Raw genomic sequence first — 22,730 nt, forward strand, 5'->3', positions numbered from 1 at the left:
AGTATATCCAAGTAGTCTCGCATCTCTGGCAGTGTATCTTAATCCATGAGAGATTGTGTCCTGAAGACATCTCAGAAGATTCCTGGCATCAATCCAGTGAGGCTCAACCAAATATGAGCTCACAATGCTAACTGCAAAACATATGTTTGGACGGAGGTTCACCAAGAACATCAATGCGAATGAGTTTTTGAAACTCAGAGGCATTTCCCAAGTCTGGTCCGACATCACTACCATATAACTTCTAAAAGTTAAGATCCTCGAGGTAGTCACAGGCTTGCAGTCCATCATACCGAATCTTTCCAATATATTTACCACATATTTTCCTTTAGATAGGAAAATTTCCCTTGGCTTCTGCCACACTTCAAGTCCTTGGTCCTTCATTTCAAATTCAGAAGCCATCTCCCTCTTACATTTGTGAATGAGAGGGTTTGCACTTGTTAGAAATAGGTCATCCACATACAACACCAGTATGAGAGGCTTGTCATCTTCAACCTTAAAGTAAAGGTTAGGATCAGCTTCACTCCTAGTGAATCCCAGCTTCATCAAGTAGTTATTAATCCTCTCATACCATGCTCGGGTTGCTTGCTTCAGCCCATAGAGAGCCTTCTTCAACCTGCATACATGAGATTTTCAATCATAAATCTCAAATCCTTCAGGTTGCTCCACATAGACCTCTTCTTTGATAGAACCATGCAAGAACGCAGTCTTAACATCCATCTGATGTAGGTTCCATCCTTGTGAAGCCACAAGGGCTATGATAAGCGGATGGTCTTATATCTGGCAACAAGTGCAAATATCATAGTCTATACCTCCCTTCTGGGATAAACCACGACCAACAAAATGAACCTTATACTTTTCCATACTTCCATTTGCTGCACGCTTTATCTTGTAAAGCCATTTTGAAGTAACAATTGTCTTGTCCAGGGTCTGGGAACTACTTCCCAGACATCATTCTCCATAATAGACTCATATTCTATGGTCATAGCATCCTTCCATAGTTAATGCTTGATGACATCTGAGAATGATGAAGGTTCATTTTGTATGATCGTGCTCATGATGGTCAGGTATCCCTGATACCTGTTAAGTTTCTTACTTTGATGGAAGGTTCCTCAGGGTGCAGCATGTCCTTCAGCATCATCAAGTATCCCCCTAAGCCATGAAGGCCTCTTCCTAGAAGAGGAAGGCACATGTGGATGACGATCAATCGGATCCATGGGTTCTTCTACATCAGGCATTGATTCATCATCCTTTTCTTTCGGTTCCCTGGTGTCGGCTTCTTGAGAGTACTCAAAGTCAGCAGATTCTCCACCTTGCTGAGAGTCATATCTTTGTCAAAGGTGACATCATGACTAATCATAACTTCCCTTTGACCGGTGGTGAACATTTCTTCAGGAGTTTAGGAACCCAATGCTTGATGAGGGCATTGATTTTGTACATATACGGCGGTGATTGTAGTTTCAGCCTATAGAAACTTTCGAAGTCTTTAATTATGTAGCATGGCCCGGACAGCTTCCGTAATCGTGCGGTTCTTCCTTCCCACCACACCATTCTGCTCAAGAGTATGTGGTGTAGTAGTCTCCCTCTTAATGCCAACCTCAGGTATGCCTCAGTGAACCAACTGTAATATATCGGAGGTCTTGCTTTGGCTTGAGGGGAATGGTCCCCTTTTGAGCTTTCCTTCAGCACATCCCGGACATACACCTTCTTTCTCTACTTGGAATTCGGGGCATCCCCGTTACCATCTGTCTTACATCGAGTAGAGCTTTGTAATGAAGGTGGGCAAACCTCCGATGCCCAAGTTCGGACTAAAGAGTTGTGTCACAAGACATGACACCTAGCAGACTTCCATCAACCTGATATAATGAATCAACACTAAACCCAAGAGTAAAGGCATCTTTAACATACCTTGCCATTGCTGAAGGTTACATTGTAGCCTCTGTCTTCCATTGCCAAGATGGACACTAGGTTCCTTTTGAGGTCAGGTGCATTTAGTACATCCTGGACTTTCTAGCCTTCTTGAATGGTTGTCCTCTTCCTCGATCTCCAGCTCTCCTCTTACCTTTGTTGTTGAATTTGTCATTCCTTTGATTTGCCATCAGAGGGATTTTGATCATCGTCCCGGTGTGAGTCCTTTCTATCATGGCACTCCCTAGCATAGTGACCTGCTTTATCGGAGATGTAACATCATTCTTTTCTTCCACCCTCAGGTCCAACCTTTCCTTTTGATTTTGTCCCGGAATTATTTCTTGCACTTATTCCCTTGTTTCTTCTTGAATGCATCTAGCCATTAATTCCTCAAAATCAGGAATTACATTATAGTTCAGAAGAGTAGTCCTGAACACATACCATTCAGATGGTAATCCTCCGAGAGTTGTACCATTTCTCTGTCAGTAATAGTTTCCCCAATAGATAGGAGATCGTTCTTGATCTCAGTGATTCTTAAGAAGTATGCTTGCATACTCTAACATCTTTACCCTTCTTGATTTCCCTCAGCTTATTTCTAAGAAACAAAACTTGATTTGCATCATTAACTTTAAATAAACTCACCAGTCTATCGTAGATTTACTTGGAGGTGTCCAGTTCAGAGATGTAGGCCACCAAGCGCTTGTCGATAGAGTCCTGGATTATCTTCTTTGTTTTGACTTCTCCATTTTTCCATTTGTTCCAGGCAGCTGCAGATGCATTTGATGAAGGCTCAACAATATTGCCTCTTACATGGTTCAGCACTCCTTGATCCTCAAGGGTTAGATCGATAGACATCTTCCCTCCGTAATAGTCAGCTTTCTCACAGAGCTTGTCTTCGGCAGGAAAGAGTGTTGAGGACCCCATAGTTCTTTTAGGATAGCCTTGCCAATCTTCTCTTCGATGATTGCTCTTGCTCTTGCTCGGGCTTTGTCTTCACCTCAGCTCTGATACCATGTTAAGTTATGGTATGTTCTATGCTTATAACAGTTTACTTCTTTTTCTTATTATATTCCACCGATTAGCAATCACATGTACATAAAGTAAAGTGCAGATAGAACATTAAACGATCGATAGAAAACAAGCCAAGACAAGAGACACAAGATGTGGCAGCTAGCCAGGGACAAACCCCACAATGTGTGGGGAAACCCTTTGATCAAATCTTCTTTTATCTTCAATAATTCAGCAGAGAGAAATAGTAAAATAAATCTGATTCATATCAGCAGTAGCAAACCCTAGATCAGTAGCATCAGCATTATCGGCTTCATTATCAAACTAGGGCAGACCATATCTCACAAACCGACAGTCGGATTGACTTCATTCCACCACCAAAAGTTTCGGCTTCCAGAGGAGGTTCAGATGAACCTACAGCGCAGTTCAGATGAGGAGATCTTCTAGGCCACGCAAGTCAATCTTTACTTCTGCAGTTGCAGCTTCAGTTTCAGCAGTTTCCGGCTTCAAACTAGGGCAGTCGATATCTTGCAAACTGTTCGTCGGATTGACTTCATTCCACCACCAAAAGTTGCGGCTTTCAAAGGAGGTTCAGACGAACCTACAGCGCAGTTCCAAAGAGGAGATCTTCTAGGCCACGCAAGTCAATCTTTACTTCTGCAGTTGCAGCTTCAGTTTCAGCAGTTTCCGGCTTCAAACTAGGGCAGTCAATATCTTGCAAAGCGTTCGTTGGATTGACTTCATTCCACCACCAAAAGTTGCGGCTTTCAAAGGAGGTTCAGATGAACCTACAGCGCAGTTCCAAAGAGGAGATCTTCTAGGCCACGCAAGACAATCTTTACTTCTGCAATTGCAGCTTCAAATTCAACAGCTTCCGGCTTCACATGTGTGAGAGAGAGAGAGACCCATTTCAGCGCAGTAGAGAAGAGACTCATATCTGCGCAGTAGAGAGAGAGAGATGTGATGAGATGAGTGAGTCCAAATGAGGAAAAGTCCTCTTATATTTATACACAACGTTGGTGGGTGAATAGATGCGACTGTTGGGCTTCTGAGCCTACATGAGTTGTAGGTCGGCTTGATAATAATTCCATAATCAAAATAAATTCATATCTCCATGAATACTTATCGGAATTGGATGATCTTTATATCAATCCTACACCTCTCGACGAGAGGAATCTAATAAAAATATTATCAACCATGAATAAGATGACCCACATGAAGGTTTTCCCTGGTTGCCAATTTTAACATAAGAAACATCCATATCAAAAGGTGAATCGGAATCGTCTACATCGCCCCCATTTTGCCTGGTTGAATTTCTTGTCCCTGTCTTTCCAACCTCATCAGGATGAACACTTTCAAATGTCTTTGTCAACCATTTTGGAGGACCTTTCTGAGATGGCCCAGGCTGCTCAATTGACTGAGTTGGGACTGAATCAGGATTGAGTCTCCCAATTCTGTCAATCACATCACTCAAGTTTTCATTAGTGGTCGGAGTCTCATGTGGGGGAGGCAGTGCTTCAGAAGAAGATTCCACAGATTGATCCAGTATAGGAATCCCCACTTCAAGATGTGGAATCTGATTATCAAATTCTTGAAATGACTTTGCATGTCCAAATCTATCCAAGCGATCAAGCTGTCACTCAACAACATTGTCAGCCTTGGAAGATTCAAGAAAGATCACATCTCTAGATACAACAAACTTCTTATTAACTTCAACATAGAGACGGTATGCTTTAGAGGTATTTGAATACCCCAAGAAGATACACTTACGACTCCTTGCACCAAGTTTGTTTCTTTGTTCCTTAGGTATCAAGGCATAACAGGTGGAACCAAAGACCTTGAGATGCTTTACCAAAGGAATGTGACCATACCACATTTCATAAGGAGTCTTGTTTCTAATAGCATTAGATGGACACCTATTCTTTATATACACAGCACATAGAACTGCATCAGCCAAGACAACAATTTTACATTCTTGAAAAACATCATGGAACGTACCATATTTAAGATTGTCCTGTTCATTCTTTCAACTACTCCATAATGTTGGCGATTATAAGGCACAGTTGTTTGATGTTTAATCCCATGTTGCCGAAGATAGTTTTCATATTCATTTGAAGTGTATTCTTTTCCATTATCAGTGCGAATAGAGCCAATATAAGATTGTGCATTCAATCCATGCATGAAAGTTCTTGAATGTTTGAAAAGAATCAGATTTTTTCTTCAATAAATAAACCCAACACATTCTGGTGTAGTCACCAACAAATGTCATCATATATTTATTTCCATTTGCAAAAGGAACATGCATTGGGCCACATAAATCTGAATGAATGAGTTCAAGTTTTCTATGTGCTCTGGAATGTGAATCATGAAAAGATTGTTTGCTATGTGTTGACCACTACGTGTTAACTACCCATAGCAGTACACTCCCTTTTTTGCAAAAGGGTAGCGCTTGATTGTCGTGTCCGTGCCATTCGACTGTCATCATCAGCCCGATCATGTTATGTTGTAAACCCAGTCTGCATATGTAAATTGTAAATTATCTTAGCAGATTTGTGTCATGTATGTATTGCCTACGTAAACCTAATTTTCTAGTGATGATATACATTTTGGAAGGTTTTTTGTCTCACCGATCCATGATCGGTAGAGTTTTCCTTCAGCCTAACCCCAAAGCCGAAATGGATTTTGTCATTAGAATCTTAGGGGAATCTTAGTGTGCTAGGTCGAGTTTATGTAAAAGTAATTTGGAGATAATTCTAACTATTTGGTTAGGTTATTACAAATTGTTTGATCAACTAGATTATATTTGTGTCGCAGAACTGGGTGGTCTATGAGAGTCTATGTCAAATTGGTTTTCCCCCTTGAGATGTAAAATTGTAAAAATCATGATGTAAAGTGTCTTGAGGGTTAGAAAATGTTTTATCCCCTCATAAGTCCTACGTCCTAGGTGATTTTTCCAAAGGCTAAGTTCGAGGGTCCAATAAAAATAATAAATAATATAAATAATAAAAAAATAATAAAATTTTAAATTTTAAAATAAAATAAAATAAATAAAATTTTAAAATAAAATAAAATAATAATAAGTCAAAGTTTTGAGGAAATAAATGCAAAATTTATTTTTTAATATATTAAAATGCATTTAAAATTTCGATGGGTGAGATTAAAAGCGATTTTGATCCTCATCGACGGTCGATATCACTTTGACATGGATCACTCGAACTAGCCGTTGGGAAATTTTCCTTTAAATAAAGTGTCAAGAGTCATTTGAGATCATTCGATCTTAGAGTCGTGTGCTAAAGAAAGCTCTCTTGTAGTCATTTTTTCATGTGCAATAAAGAAAGACTTTGGTGTTGAATCTTGCTAGTGTTACTCTTCCGGAAATGTTGTAAGATGTTTTATTTCTGCGCATGATTTTTAATTTCAGCCATTGATGATAGCTTTATGAAGAGTGATTTAAACACAGGTATTTTGTTTAGTCGCTAGGGTTTGAATGGTAGTTAAATTTCTGAATATGATGGCGGGTATCTCCATTAGATCTGGATTTTAGTTTCGTTTTCTCCCTTTGTTAATGGTTGAATTAAGCTGTGCAGGAAATCCTTTTTTTTAGATTACCGGGCGTTTGGGGAAGTTCTCAGCTGAACCAGCCAACTCCCGGATTGCATTTCCTAAAGAGCCCAGCTGGTTTTAATCCTGGGCTTATCATTAGAATTTCTGTTGCGGAGGCATGAAGGGTTTTCTGAAGAACCTCATCTTAAATTCAAAATCTTAAAAAATATTTTTGTGGTATACTGACAAATCTGGCTATTTAGAGCCTTTAAACTATGAATATTGTATTTATTAGCTGGTTTTAGGGTTTTTAGTTTTGTTTCTTGCACATTTTATTTCTGGGTGCTTGTTTTTGTTATTGCATGTTGCAGGTTGGAAGAAAACATTTTGTCTGAAGCCAGATCTAGGCCCTCGAGGGTAAGATCTAGCCCCAGGATCAGCTCTAGCAGGAATTTTTGCTCCAGAACCAGTTTTTTTTTTGCAAGTGCACTTTTCTGTTGTTCAAGGGTTTGAAAATCCGGAAAATTTTTATAAGGGTTCACAAGATTTAAAATTTGTTTTAAGTTTTCTGTAGAAATTCAAGGGTTTCCAGGGCATCTTTGTTACATGAATTTTTTGAGAATTTTTTTAGTAATCTGTGATTGCCTAATTGCTGACAACAAACCCTCTGGCAGCCTCAGTTTTGCCACTCTTCCTCACGTTGCTCTCTGCCACATTCAGCCTACGTCGAAACCTCTCCGCAGCTCCTTTTCTCCACGCGGGCTGCATGGTCATTCGCTACTGTTGCTGCCCAGCTTTCTCCTTCCTATCCCCACAACTGCAAACCCTCACTTACCCTTACGCAACTCCTTCATCACCTGCGTATTTCTTTCAAAAAACCTCACATTCTTTTCATTCCTCACTGCCCATGCTTTCACCTGCAGCAAACTCGCTCCTCAAGTTGCCACACCCTCATCATAGCCTCTTTCTGCCTACGTATGATCCACCATACCTGCAGATTCCATAAACCTGTACGTTGTCCCCTCTTTCTCTCAGACTCTCCCGCAGACGTCGACTTCCTCCAACCTGCACACACATGATCCCTGCTCTCTTATCTCCCATCCATCATTAGCTACAGCGTCCTACCCACGCAATCCTCCGCTGCCATACCTTGCTCTCTGTCCGCGTCCACATCGAACCCTCTCTCCCGTCGTTGGACCTACAAAAAAAAAAAACTCTTTTCGATTTCAATTCTCATTTTATTTTTTGACCTTTCGCTTTTCGATTTTTTTTTTATCTTTTGTTTGTGGGTTAGATGGGTTAGATTACGTTTAACATATTTTCATATTTGTGATTTTTGTTATGTTTTGATTTATTTTGGTTTTGTATTTTAAATCTGAAACATAAAGAAACAAAATATATATATATATATATAAATTCATTCTTTTTTTCTGCGTTTTATTTTGTTATCTTTTTTTTATTTTCTTTTGTTTTATTTGATTTTATTTTACATTCAAAAAAAAAAAAAAAAAAAATCGATTTTCATTTTTTTTTTGTTATATATTTGATTTGATTAGGTGTTAGAATTAGACTTTTTTCATTTTATTATTCATTTTTTATTTTATTTAGTGTAGGTCTTAATTTTAGAATTAAATTTTAGTTTAGAATAAAATTTTTGATTAGGCTTTAGTCTAGATTAGATTTTAATTTTAGTCTTGTTATATTTTAATTTTAGAACTTTATATCATAAAAAATAATAAAAAATTAAGAAAATATAAAAATCAAAAAATCATTTTGTTTCCTTTTTTATTTTTGGGTTTGATTTTGATATTGCTTATTCTTTATTTTTTTAAAACCTAAAAAATATAAAATAATAAATTAATTAATTAAATATATATATATATATAAAATAAAACAAAAACAAAAACAAAAATTAATTAATTAAAAGATTTAAAATTCCTTTTGATGTCTTTTTTCTGTTGAGGGATTAATATTTGTCATTTTTATATAGTTAAATGCGCTTAAGTTTTATCTGGAGATTAGCTATCTGAAAGTGATGAATCATTTTATGAGTTGGTTAGCATTTGAATTTCATGGTTGAGTAATGAATTTTGATTCTTTAAAATCTAATTGCTAAAGCTTTGTGCATCTATTGCATATCTTGCATCTGGTGAAATCCATCATGGCTTGGATTATATAATGCCCGTTACATGTTGGAAATTTTGTAAATATTTTCACGCAATCATTAAATTACTTCATAAGCAGCAGCAGCTAATTAATTACTTGGTTTTCATTAACTCCATAAGGCACTGGTCTTAAGCATATAAAGATCTAATCAAATTTTAAAATCGATCTAAGTGCTTGTTTCCCCCTGTTGTGTCTCCCAAGCCAACTAGTTCCCAGTTGGTCTTCTTTTATCCCATAAGGTCTACCCCCCTTACCCTACTATAGGAAGACGGCTTAAACGGAAAGATCGGGGATCAGGGTGACAGCCCCCGGTCTGAGCATTGTCGCGCTGCCTAGACAATCTGTGTGACAACACTATGCTTTCCTAGAATACAAGCATCACATCGCTTAAGTTTCCTAGGAATTGTAGGCAAACCAGTAACACCACTTTTCTTCAACATAAGAACACTGTCATAATTCAAGTGTCCAAATCTAGCATGCCATAAAAGACTTGATGGAAATGTACCTTCATCATAATGAGAACTGTATGAGAAGTTTTTGTTGAAATTTGATGACTAAAATGTTTCTTGCAATCCCAACCGAGTTTTAATTTCACCTTATCAATCTCATTCAGTTAAATGCCCTTTCCCATAAACATACATTCAACATATAGAATTCTGGAAATGAAATTTTCAGATTAAAACACATCGGACTGCCAACACATGCTGAAAATAAATATGGACATAAATAGACCAGCAACACATAAAAATACACATAGATTTTTGGTCAACTTAGACCTAGGCAAAACCCCTTCAATCTTCTTCGGGGAAAATCTGTTAGAGAGCTATTCAAATTTATTTATCTTTCAAGTTCAGGAAAAATACATTTGCAAACAAAACAAAACAATAAAATACAACTTATATCTTCAGCGCGAAACTGCTTGAAAACTGTGTCGTCTTTACCTCGATTTCCATGCCCACTTGAAGCTGAAAATATGTACAGTATGGATACGACTGTACAGACTGTACTGTACGGATTTCGTACGGCCTGTACGGATTTTTTTCAAAAATAGAATCTCAAAAACTTCTCTCGAACGATGTGCAACTCACAGCATTAAATGTTGTTCATATTGTCCCTTATGTTGTCTTCTATGCCTCGATTTTCGTGCCCATCTTGCTCAGAAATCACTCCTTCAGCTTGTTGCAACAAATTTCTCCTTCAAAACTTTTCTCCAGCTCTCAACCTCCTTTCTCTAATCTGCTCATGAATAATGAATGCAGTCTCTCTTTTCTTTTCCCCCTTTTGTTTCCCTAAATGACTTTTGGGCAACCCTAAGATCCAATGGCTCAAATTCATTTAGATCAAGGGATGAGAATAAATGTGCATTTAATTCTTACTTTCTATTTTTTAACTCACCCATTAAATAAAGTACTCACATTGTACTTTATGTCTAAAGTCATTTTTCACTTTATAATTTAAAATTGACTTTACCACTTATAAAGTCACTTTAACTTTATAAAATCACACTTACGAAAAGAATTATTTTGGACACTTTTCCCTAGGTAGAGACTAACCCCAGGAAACCACTTGTCCAAGGTACATTAAAAATCAACACTCCCTCCTACCGAGGAAAGTGTTTCTCACCACACCCATCTTGTCCCTGAAATGAACATGCTTGCCTCTTGGCAAGGACTTCGTGATAACATCGACCACCTGCTCATCTATTGATATATACTCCAGCTTCACTGCCCCCTTCTGAACATAGTCCCTGATGAAATGATATTTAATGTCAATGTGTTTTGATCTATCATGAAACACTGGATTCTCCGTGAGTTTAACGCAACTCTGATTATCACAATGAATAATCGTCGATCTCAACTCCTAATCAAATAGGCCATACAACAACATGCGAAGCCAAATGGCCTCACAACTAGCCTGGCTAGCAGTCATATACTCAGCCTCAGAAGAGCTCAAAGGAGCTGACTTTTTCTTTCGACTGAACCACGACACAACTATTGAATCCAATCCGAAGCAATACCCTGAAGTGCTTTTCCTGTTTAAAGCACAGTCTGCCCAATCTGCATCTGTGTAACCTGCCAACCTCACTCCATCTCCCCGCCTATAGTCCAGACCATAATCAACAGTCCCCTGCACGTAGCAAAGAATGCGCTTTACAGCTACCCAGTGCACCCTCCTGGGCTCAACCATGAACTGGCTAAGTGTTTTCACTGCAAAGCATATATTTGGCCTAGTATTGACCAGATACATCAACGACCCAATAAGCTGCCTAACAATGTGGGATCCACCAAACTAGAATCTAAAGCATGAAGCTCTTTCTAGTTGGTGATCATAGGTGTAGACATGAGTCTACAGTTTTCCATGTGAAATCTGCTCAACACATCCACAACACACTGCCTCTGCCCCAAAAAGATATGCCCCTCCTCCTGCTACACCTCAAGCCCCAAAATGTAATGCATCAACCCAATGTCCTTCATCTCGAACTCCATAGAAAGATCCTCCTTGCAACCACTAATCAATCTCTTTGCCCCAATAATGAACAAGTCATCAACATATAGCACAAGAATAAGTGGATCATCCCCTACAACAATGTAGTATAGGTTCGGATCTACATCACTCTTCGTGAAACCCATTTGTTGCAAGTAAGTATCAATCCTCGAATACCAAGCTCTCGGAGCTTGCTTAAGTCCGTAGAGTGCTCGCCTCAACTAGCATACATGGGTCTCCCGCCCAAGTACCTCAAAGCCCTGTGGCTACTCCACATACACCTCCTCCTCTATAACTCCGTTCAGAAATGCGGTCTTCACATCCATCTAATAGATCTGCCAACCCACTTCTGCAGCAATCGAAATAAGGGACCAGATAGAAGTGTCCTGAGCTACGAGAGCGAAGGTCTCATTATAGTCAACTCCCTCTATCTGTGAGAAACCTCTAGCCACAAACCTCGCCTTGAACTTCTCAATGCTGCCATTCGCAGCATGCTTGATCTTATAGAGCCACCTGGAAGTCACAACTGACTTGCCCTCAGGCCTAGGCACCACCTCCCAGACACTGTTCTTAATGATAGAGGCATACTCCTCCACCATAGCCTCTCTCCATACCTGCTGGATGGCAAGCTCCTCATTAGCTAATACGCTCAGAGTCAACAATGTTGGTAGCCTTGGCTACATAACTGCAAAACCACTCAAGTGGCACACTCTCCCCGTTCACCCTCTTCGGAGGACCAACAGACTTTGCTTCCTTCAAGGAGTCTTGAAGCCACTTGGGCCTCCTCTTCCCTGAAGAAGCTTCCCCATAGGGCACATCATCCTCTGCCCCCGAGTCTGGTGAACCTGAAGGTCTACCAACTGACCCTGGTGTGCCTGTACCAGCACCTGTCCTCGAAGAACCTATACTAGCACCTGTGCTTGTGTCAGTTGAAGTGCCATGTGAACTTTGTACCAGTGGACTCCCTAAAGAAGTGCTCGGTGAACTTGCTACTAGTGCCCCAGATGTCACTGACACTGAAGTACATCATGTACTAGTCGATCTAGAAACCTAAGGTTCTGCTCCCTGTACCTGACCTCCCTGCTGAGGAGAAGTCTGTGACTCTCTCTCATCACACTCTTGTGATCTCCGATAGGCCCTCTCCTCCTTGAACTTCACATCCCTCCTAATCACCACTCTACGTTTAGAAGGAATGAAGATCTAATAAGCCTTTGAAGTCTCGTTGTAACCTAAGTCACCGGATTCGCCGTATTTAATCCATAAAATTCGAAATTCGCCGTATTTCAAGCTCATTCGAATTTGTTCGTTCCAGTTCACCGTATTTAATGACGTATTCGAATTTCATGGCGTATTCGAATTTCTGTCGATTAAATTCGCCATTAAAATCGATGAAATTCGTTTAGATGCGTTAAAATTCGTTTTTTCCGCGCGGGGGGTATGCGTGTTGCTGTTTTAGCTTAGGTTTCATTGGTTTCGTTGTTGTTTTCATTGCCGCCGCAGACGCACGACAGAGACTACAGACTACAGTCTACAAGACAGAGACGGACACCTTGACGGGCTCGGGCTAGGGTTTCATTGCCGCCGCAGACGCCATAGACTACAGTCTACACCTTGAAGGCTTGACGGGCTCGGGTTTTTCCAGAAACAAAGAAAACTGCCGCGTGCTGTCAGCTGTGCCTGTAACTTGTAAGTTTTTCGGTTTCCGTCATAGTTATTAACTTATTAGTAATGGAACGTCAACGAACCATGGTCCAGTAGATATGGTTGTAACTTGTAAGTTTGTAACTAAAACAGTCGTCAGTAATGCTCGTATTAGTAACTTACTGGAGTTCTAATTTGCATTTCCTCACAAACTATTCCCATTCTTACCAGCCATCCTTACAATCTACCCCACTCATTGACAGTCAATACACTAAGCATAGAATTTGCTGCGCCTATGTCCCTTTTCCTCACCAAATGATTAACAAGAAAATTTGTTTTTGATCCATTCGCTCACAGTGGAACATCATCTTCAGACGACTCTTCCAATGTTTAGAAACAAAGTAAAGGTTTGCATCAACATTTAATTGATGTCAACGATGACAACAATAATGACTAATGCTAATAATGAGTAATCCTATTCATTGTCTGAAAGATGCATAAACCTGTATGGGACTACTTTAATGTCTACAAAACATTAGATAAAAATACAACTTGTAATATACTTGTAATATACTTGTCCTTTAAAGAGCTGCTACAGCCTTGAGCCTACAGCCTACAGGCCAATAGAAGACTGCAATTCATTCCCTTTATGACTGGTGGTAAATTGGTAATGGACAGATCTGAAATGGACTGATCTGGAGATGTTTGTGTGACCAAATAAACTGCTGTAGCTCCGAATAATATGGTTCCAAAAAATAAACTACAGATCTGAATCAAATAACCAGTGGTCCCCCTTCAAATTCAGACTCTCCTTGATCTATGGTGGTCACATATATCGCTGATCAGAAATCTGATTCATTAATGACACCAATGGACAGAGCTGGAAATGTTTTTGAAACCAATTCTGCTCCTTCAATTAAGCTGCTACAGGCCAATAAACTGATTCGTTTAGTCCTGAAATGTAACTGCAATTCAATCCTTGTAATTTGTAGGTGGTACTTTTAGGCTCAAAAGAGCAGTGAGGCTCCTGTTAGTCTAATGCCGAACATATGTCACAAAGATGCCACTGTTAAGTTAGATCAAACCTCTGTAATTTTATGTCAAGCCACTGTAATATATTATAATGATATCAGCCCAGTTGAAACTTGAGTCTGCAGTTAACAAAATGTTTTAGTGGGCTGAAGCCTGAGAGTACCCAAAGGACAATTTCTTTTGGATCATATGCTCCACTTTTTCTAGGCTCTAGGCTCTAATTATGTTCTCACTGTGTTGAAGGCTGAAGCCTGATTTGACTGTGTTGAAGATGACTAACGAAAATGTAATTTCAAAAAAAATTGCAGGCATTTCAGACATTGAAGTGTCAGACATTTCAAACTTCTAAATTCCAATGGCACCCCCAAAGTCAACTGCTGTAGCTTGGAATTTTATCCAAAAAGATGGTTCTAATCTTTCATGTCAGCTGTGTGGACATAATTTCAAGGGCACTTTGACTAGAGCAGTGGATCACCTTCTCGGTATTACCAATGGAAGTGGAGGTGGTGTTGAAGCCTGCACTAAGATCACTGATGAACAAAAAGCCAAAGTGGAGAAAGACCATTCCAGTTCACAGATGCAAAGGCAGAAAAGGGTGAATAAGAGGCAGCGAATTGAGAGGGAGATTGCCATGTCTTCCTCCACCATTAATTCAGTTTCAAACATTGGTGGATCTAGTTCTACAGCTCCTCAAGCAAAAACAGGTGGGCCGAAAACATTAAATCAATTCTGGAAACCTGTTGAGAAACAGGAAGTTGATGACGCTGTTGCTGAGTATTTTTATGCATGTGCAATTCCCTTTAATGTGGCGAGGAGTCCATATTTTAAAAATGTAATTAAAAAGGCCATTGATTTTGGGAAGGGCTATGTTCCTCCTGGATCTGAAGCTTTAAGGACAACTTTGCTAAACAGAGCGAAAGACAGAGTGACAGAAAAGTTGGCTGATATTAAAGAGTCCTGGAAGCTTACAGGATGCACAATTTTGAGTGATGGTTGGTCAGATTTGTGTCATCGCCCATTGATCAATGTGCTTGTTTATTGTCCTCAAGGGGTAGTTTTCTTGAAGGCAGTGAATGCAATGGATCAAGTGAAGACATCAGAATTCATTTTTGGAATTTTGGATGAAGCGATTCAAGAAGTTGGAGTGGAAAATGTTGTCCATGTTGTTACAGATAATGCATCAAATTGTGTTGGTGCAGGGAAGCTGATTATGGAAAAATATGGGCAGATTTATTGGACCCCTTGTGCAGCTCATTGCTTGGATTTAATGTTGCATGACTTAGCCAAATTTCCTTGGGTCAATGAAACAATCCGAAGAGCCAAATCAATTTCAAACTTCATCATCAACCATCGTCTCACTTTGAGCATATACAGGAAGAATGCATCAAAAGAGTTGTTGAGGCCTTGTGATACAAGGTTTGCCACTTTTTATATTACTCTGAAAAGAGTTGTTGAGGAAAAAGCGAGCCTAAGAGGTGTTTTTTGCAGCACTGAGTGGGAGAGATCTACTCTCTCAAAAGAAACTAAGGGGAAAAATGTTGAACAAATAGTGCTCAATAATGGCTTTTGGGAAAATGCAAACAAGGTTTTAAAAATTTGTGGCCCAATTGTTAATGTGCTCCGCATGGTTGATGGTGACAAACCTTGTATGGGTTTTGTTTATGAAAGCCTTGATCGTTGCAAAGAGGCCATTGCAACTGCTTTTGATAATGTGGAAGCTGATTACAAGGAGATATGGGATTTAATTGATCATAGATGGAAGATGATGCATAGTCCATTACACGCAGCAGCATGCTATTTGGACCCTAGATTGTTTGGGTTGCCAAGACATAGGGACGAAGAAATCATGAATGGACTTATCCAATCTATTGAGAAGCTAAATCCAAATCCAGAGATTGCAGGTTTGATCAGAAGTCAGTTGAGAGCATACAGGTAAATGTCTTGCAATTATATTCCTTTGCATGCAATTATATGAATCTTGTTGTTAATGTCTTGCAATTATATGAATCTTGTTGTATATGAACTGATTGAGACTCTCAACTTGAATGCATACAGGTTAGAAGAAGGATTATTTGGAACAGTATCAGCAAAGTATGATAGGAGCAGAAGTGATCCAACACTATGGTGGGAATGGTATGGTTCAGGGGCACCAGAATTGCAAAATTTTGCAATGCGTATCTTAAGCCAAGGAACAAGTGCATCAGCATGTGAAAGGAATTGGAGTTCCTTTGACCACATTCATTCCAAAAAAAGAAATAGACTGTCATCTCAAAAATTAGAAGATCTTGTTTATGTTCGTAGTAATTTGCAGTTGGCATTGAAGAATGTGGCTAAAGAGTCATCCAATTCTTCTACTCCGTGGATCGATCCTGTTCCAAATGCAACAATGGATGATGCTGATTTGTACATTGATAGTGACAGGGAATTCGCTGATGAATCTGGTGCTGAAGCATCTAGCGGATTCATATCTGATACTGCTCTTGATGACATAGAACTTTTTGATATAACAAGTGGGCAACAGGAACGTCAAGAATAAAACTTGTGTTCCTGTTTTAGAGTTCTAGTTTAGTTTTTGCATGAACAATTTGCTAGAGCCTAAAACTGCCAAGCTAGCTGCTACTTTAAAGTTTAAAGTTTAAACTCTCTTTTTATCTAATGTGGAAGCTGTTCACTCTTATTTGATGACTGTTTACTGTTCTATTCGCTTTGATGGTTACATGGATGATGGTACATCATATTTTGGTTGGTGATCAAATGGTATCTTTTAGAAATTTTCATTATTTCTTTGTCAATATGGTTGACTCATTAGCAATTTTCATGTGCTACATAACTTGCTGATTTTTCCTATACATTTCAAGCTTTTCATCGAATTATGCTTTGACTCCATTATTAATATAATTTCTAACAATAAGATAGTCTTTATAAGTGTATAAATCTGCCCTCTATCTTTAATATACATTTTTTTTTTGAATTTCTATATGTCGAATTTTATGTCGAATTTTATCGACAAAATTTGAGTTGCCGAACTTTATTCGAATTTCAAGGTCCTCGAACTCGAACTCGAACTCGAACCTGGTGACTTAGGTTGTAACCCATAAAGATACCCTTCTCTGCCATGGGTTCCAACTTCGTTCTTTGTTCCTTGGGAATAAGAATACGTGAGACATCCAAAGATATGAAGATGTCCCACATGAGGCTTCTCTCTAGTGAAAGCCTCCCCCGGAGTCATATTCCCCAATACTCTGTGAGGACTCCTATTCTGAAGATAAACAGCAGTATTGCAGGCCTTAGCCCATAAAAACAAAGGCAATCCCTAATCATGAATCATCACTCTAGCAGCCCCAACAATAGCTTTGTTCTTCCTTTCAGACACTCCATTCTGATGGGAGGTTGTAAGGAACCATGAACTCTCTCCTAATGCCTCCATATGCACAGAAGTTAGAAAACCCACCATTTGTGTACTCACCACCATTGTCTGACCTCAAGACCTGAATCTTCCTACATGTCTGCTTTTCCACAAGAGCTTTGAACTCTTTAAAGCGACTGAAGACCTCACCCTTGGTCTTCAAGAAATATATCCAAGTCCTCCCAGAGTAGTCATCAATGAGTATAACATAATACTCATAACCACCCAAAGACACATGAGACATATGACCACTAACATTAGTATGAATCAAGTCTAGTATACCTATAGATTTGTTGTCGCTCGCTCGGAATGGTAACTTGGTGTACTTTCCGAAAGCACACCCTCTGCAGACCTCATAATGCTCGACATTGAAATCAGGAACTCCAGTAGTGATCTCCCTCAGTACTCTCAAAGCTCCATGATGCATATGCGCCATCCTCTACTGCCATAACTCGCACAACTCTCTACTGCTGGTAGTACTAGTGTGAGTGCTATCAGATGTGCTACTCACCAATGCTCCTGCTCACTGAAAATTGAACCTGTATAGTTTCCCAGAGCGGACTCCAATCACTTTGGCCGAAGTGACGGAAGCTCCCCTAGGATGCATCAATACCTACCTTCCTGAGAAAGTGATGTCAAACCCCTTCTCCTCCATACCAGACCCTGAAATCAAGTTCTTCTTCATCCCCAGAACATACAAAACATCCATGACCTTCAAAGGAGGTAAAGACTCCCTCTTAAAGGTCACAATCCCCACACCAATAGCTCTCACAGTCCGGTCATCTCCTAGTACAATCTCAATATCAAGTTTCCTCTCTGCAAGCTCTAAAAAGAACTCTCGTGCACCTGTCATATGGCGGGAACCGCCGCTGTCTATGTACCAATCATCGAATAATGTACTCCTACCAGATGTAGAAGTAATAAATGTAAAGTCTTCGTTAAACTGTGAAGCAAACTGCTCCACCTCTGTCGAAGCTGCAATACCCTTCTTCGCCTTGTTCTTCCTCTCAGGACACGTAGCAGCATAGTGTCCCATCTTCAGACATGCCCAACATTTGACTTTGGACATATCTGTATCTTTCTTCTTCTTCTTCTCCTTTCCCTTAGCCCCATATGATGAGGCCCTTTTCTTGGTCTTCCCTTTGTTCTTTCCCCTCGCTGTCAAGGCTACATCCTCCACATCTACTATCTTCACCCCACCACTGTCAGTCTTTTGTATCTCATGCTGCACTCTCTCATCCTAGAATCTGTCACAATTCAGAAGATTCTCCCTAGAGGTAACAACATCTCCAAAGACCTCCCAAAACATAGGAAGTCTCGCTGCAGCTATCCTAACTAACTCTGTGGGTGCAACTGCCTCACCAATAGCAGTGAAATCATCACTTACCTGTTTGACCCTGCCAAGATAATGAACTATACTTTAAACCTTTGTCATCCTAATGTTCTTCAATTGTTCTGAGTACCATCTTCCTGCTCTCATTGGTACTCTGATAAAGAGTGGTTAGAGTTGTCCACATCTGATATGCATATGTGTTTCCTCTCACCTAAGGAACCACATGATCCTTCAGACTGTCCATCAAAATCCCTTTTGCCTTTGCATTATTTTTTGTGAATTCAAGAAATTCATCTACAGCAATAGGAGGTACAACCACTTGCCGCACTATGTCCCAAACCGATGCCTCCTCAAACACTGTCTAAATTTTGTCCTTCCAAACGGCATAGTTGGATATCCCATCCAGTCTGTCCTCTATCCTTAAGAACATGTCCAAAATTTACAAAACCAAGAAAATGGAGAAATGAACCTTCCAGCACACCTTATTGTCCCAAAAGTTCAGTATGTGTGAAATTTCACCTTGTTGTCCCAAAATATCAGTTTGCTGTCCAAACTGAGTTTGTTGTCCAAAAATCCAGTTTGCCATCCAAAACACTCTTTGTTGTCCTAAACCACTGTCTACTATTCCAACTGCAATTTTCAGGTTGTATCTCTGATACCATGTTGAAATTTGATGACCAAAATGTTTCCTACAATCCCAACCCAGTTTTAATCTCACCTTATCACTCTCATTCAGTTAAATGTCCTTTCCCATAAACATACATTCAACATATAAAATTCTGGAAATGAAATTTTCAAATTAAAACACATGGGATTGTCAACACATGCTAAAAATAAATATGGACATAAACAGACCAGCAACACATAAAAATACACAGATTTTTTGTTAACTTAGACCTAGGCAAAACCGCTTCAATCTTCTCCGGGGAAAACCTGTTAGAGAGCTCTTCAATTTATTTATCTTTCAAGTTCAGGGAAAATACGTTTGTAGACAAAACAAAACAGCAAAATACAACTTATCTCTTCAACCCAAAACTCCTTGAAAACCGTGCCCACTTTGCCTTGATTTTCATGCCCACTTGAAGCTGAAAATATGTATTGTATGGATATGACTATACGGATTTCCGTATAGCCTGTATGGATTTTCGTACAGTTGTATGGATTTTTTTCAAAAAAAATATCAAAAACTTCTCTTGAACAGCATGCAGCTCACAACGTTAAATGATGTTCGTACTGTACCTTATGTTGTCTTCTATGTCTTGATTTCCATGCCCATCTTTGCCCAGAAATCACTCCTTCAGCTCGCTGCAACAAATTTCTCCTTCAGAACTTTTCTCCAACTCTCAGCATCCTTTCTCCAATTTGCTCATGAAGAATGAATGCAGTGTCTCTTTTCTTTTCCCCCTTTTGTTTCCCTAAATGACTTTTGGGCAACCCTAAGATCTAATGGCTCATATTCATTTAGATCAAGGGATGAGAATAAATGTGCATTTAATTCTCACTTTCTATTGTTCAACTCGCCCATAAAATAAAGTACCCACATTGTACTTTATGTCTAAAGTTACTTTTCACTTTATAATTTAACATTGAATTTACCACTTATAAAGTTACTTTCACTTTATAAAGTCACATTTAGGAAAAAAAATATTTTGGACACTTTTCCCTAGGTAGAGACTAACCTGTGGGAAACCACTTGTCCAAGGTACATTAAAAATCAACAGTTTTGTGCACGAGCAGAGGTACCATGCAGCTTTAAAAAAAATTCTTCTTCTTTCCCCGTCATGACAAGTGGGTGATCTAATGCTTTTTTGACCTCGACCTTGCCATCAAATATATGAATGGAGTGTCCTTGTTGGCGGATGTGGACCAAAGACAGCAAGTTTCTCCTTAACTCCGACAGGTATAGAACATCATGTAGAAGAAAGTTTGGAAGACCAGGCAATTTGAGCTCGATGGTGCCAAGCCCTGATGGCTTGAGTTTTGATTTGTCTGCAAAGGATATTGCTCCATCAACATAGTCAGCGAATTCTTCAAAAGAATATCTTCTAAAGGTCATGTGGTAGGTTGCTCCGGAATCAAGCAACCAATCATTTTTCCAAGAAGCAAGTGAAGCATTAAACAAGTCTTCCGTTACTCCAATATTACAATGTGCCAGAACATAATGAGTGGATTCAGGTGGTTTACCTTTCTCTTTATCATAGGCTTTACCTTTGGCTTCATTTCTTTCCTACTCAATTGTGCCCCAAGGCAACTTACATGTGGATGCATCATGTCCATCTCTATTGCAACATATGAAATGAAGATCAGACTTTTTTCCTTGAAATTGTCTGCCCCCCTACCTCTAAAATTTCTTCTTCCTCTTCCTCTTCGGCCACCTCTTCCACTAGAAGAATCTTGTGCATGGTTCTTCTCTTTATGTGCAAGACACACAGCTTCTTCAAAAAACTGAGGAGTTGTCCTCTTCCCAAAATCCTTCTCTCTCTCAGCAAACTTCTTCTCAGGGGAGTCAAAGGTAATCTCCTTGAGGTTTCCTCTTGCTTGTAATGACTCAAGATAATTTGAATAAATGGGATATAGTGCCTTGACATAAGCTATTAGAGGAATGTCTATTTGAACACGAATGGTTTTGATATCATGCATAATAAATCTTACTTTTGATGCTAAAGAAAGAGGATCATCGTTTTTCAATTCAAGACTGAATAATTTAATCATCAATTGGACAACTTCAAGTTCAGAGTCTGAGTCATAGAGTTCCTTCAACTTCTGTAAGGCTTCAAAAGAATTTGAAAATGGTGAAATATGGTGACTCACCTCTTCATCTACAGGTGTTGCAATCAAGGCATAGGCCTTGTTGTTCTTGTTTTCCCAAATCACGATCACCTTATCTGAGGTGGGCTTTGCGGGTTCATTATCTCCTTCTCCTACACAAACTCTTTTCCACAACTCCTTGAAAATGAGTGTGTGTTTTATCTTCCCTGACCATCCAGGATAGTTCTCTTTTCCCAAGAGAACTACTCCAACAATAGATATCAATGAATGCATTAAAAATGTGTATTGCAAAAAAAAAATGTACTTCTGGTGGCAAAAAAATGCAATTCTAGTGGCAAAAAATGCACTTCTAGTGTAAAAATTGCAATCTAAGATTTATTGAACAGAGGTATTATTTGGGGTAGTTGTTATATGGGAGAGGGAGTATGTGGGGGAGGGAGTAATTGGGGTGGGGAGTAGATGGGGGGAGGTATTAACCGACAGGGGATATGGCAGCATAGACAACGTATATGACAGTGGAGTGGATTCAAACCATGGCAACATATTCAAACCGAGAGTGGGATGGTATGGGTGGTATGGCGGTATTATATGGGACAGCAGTGAACAGTGAGTGGTATTATATTGATACCGATGAATAGTTAGCGGTATTATATGGGAGAGCAGTATTATATGAGTTGTGAACTGATGCTAGGGAGGAGCACGGTGTGTAGTTGAACTGCAATGGAAGTGGTATTGCAGTGGACTGGATCCGAGGAGTGGCAACTGCGTATTTTTGCAGTTGGAGATGACAATCGAGATACCACTGGAGGCCGATAGTGTAGGTGAGAGGACAATCGAAATACCACACAAAGCCACAAGCACTGTGAGAGCAGTCGACTGTGAGTGTGAGGTGTATGTAGGCCGACATTAGGCATATGTGGGCCGACACGGAGCCACGAGGATTGAGCCACGGAGACAATACACAACAGTGTATTGTATATGCTACCATACAGTGACGAACGAACATCACGGTGCCTCAATTCCATAATAAAACTAGAATGGGAGTCGATTCAGCCATGAAGAGAAAAAATGAATGCCGACAACCATTATCACTACTGGGCAAAACAAGTTCCAACCCGCAAAAAGCTAATAGCAAGATTAACACAGTCAAATAAAAAAGTTTCGTTGGCTTACTAATTTCTTTAGTTGGCGGTTCTCCTCCTCACACAACAGCGACACTCCCACATTCATCTAGTGGGATTTGAATGTCGCAAAGATGTGCATTCAACAAAACTAATGCAGATACAAAAGGACGGAGAATATGGCAGACTGCAGAAATGGCAGAATGGAGTTACAAGGGCAAAAAAGCAAAAAATGGAGTTGGCTCTGACACCATGTCAAGCCAGGAGGTAACTCCACAATGTGAATTGTGTTTTTGCATTAAGATTGCTCATGGATATATAC

At 39.5% G+C, this 22,730-nt stretch overlaps 1 protein-coding gene across 3 annotated transcripts in view; it reads right to left on the reverse strand.

Moving 5' to 3' along the window:
* The window catches only part of LOC149261277 (actin-related protein 7-like), a 423,641-nt gene that overhangs the window by 285,975 nt on the left and 114,936 nt on the right, over positions 1-22,730 (reverse strand). The window lies entirely within an intron of this gene.

This window comes from Pinus tabuliformis, chromosome 6 (assembly GCF_031772625.1).
Source record: "Pinus tabuliformis cultivar Carrire ecotype Pingquan chromosome 6, CPIR1, whole genome shotgun sequence".
In the NCBI taxonomy this organism is placed as follows: Eukaryota; Viridiplantae; Streptophyta; class Pinopsida; order Pinales; family Pinaceae; genus Pinus; species Pinus tabuliformis.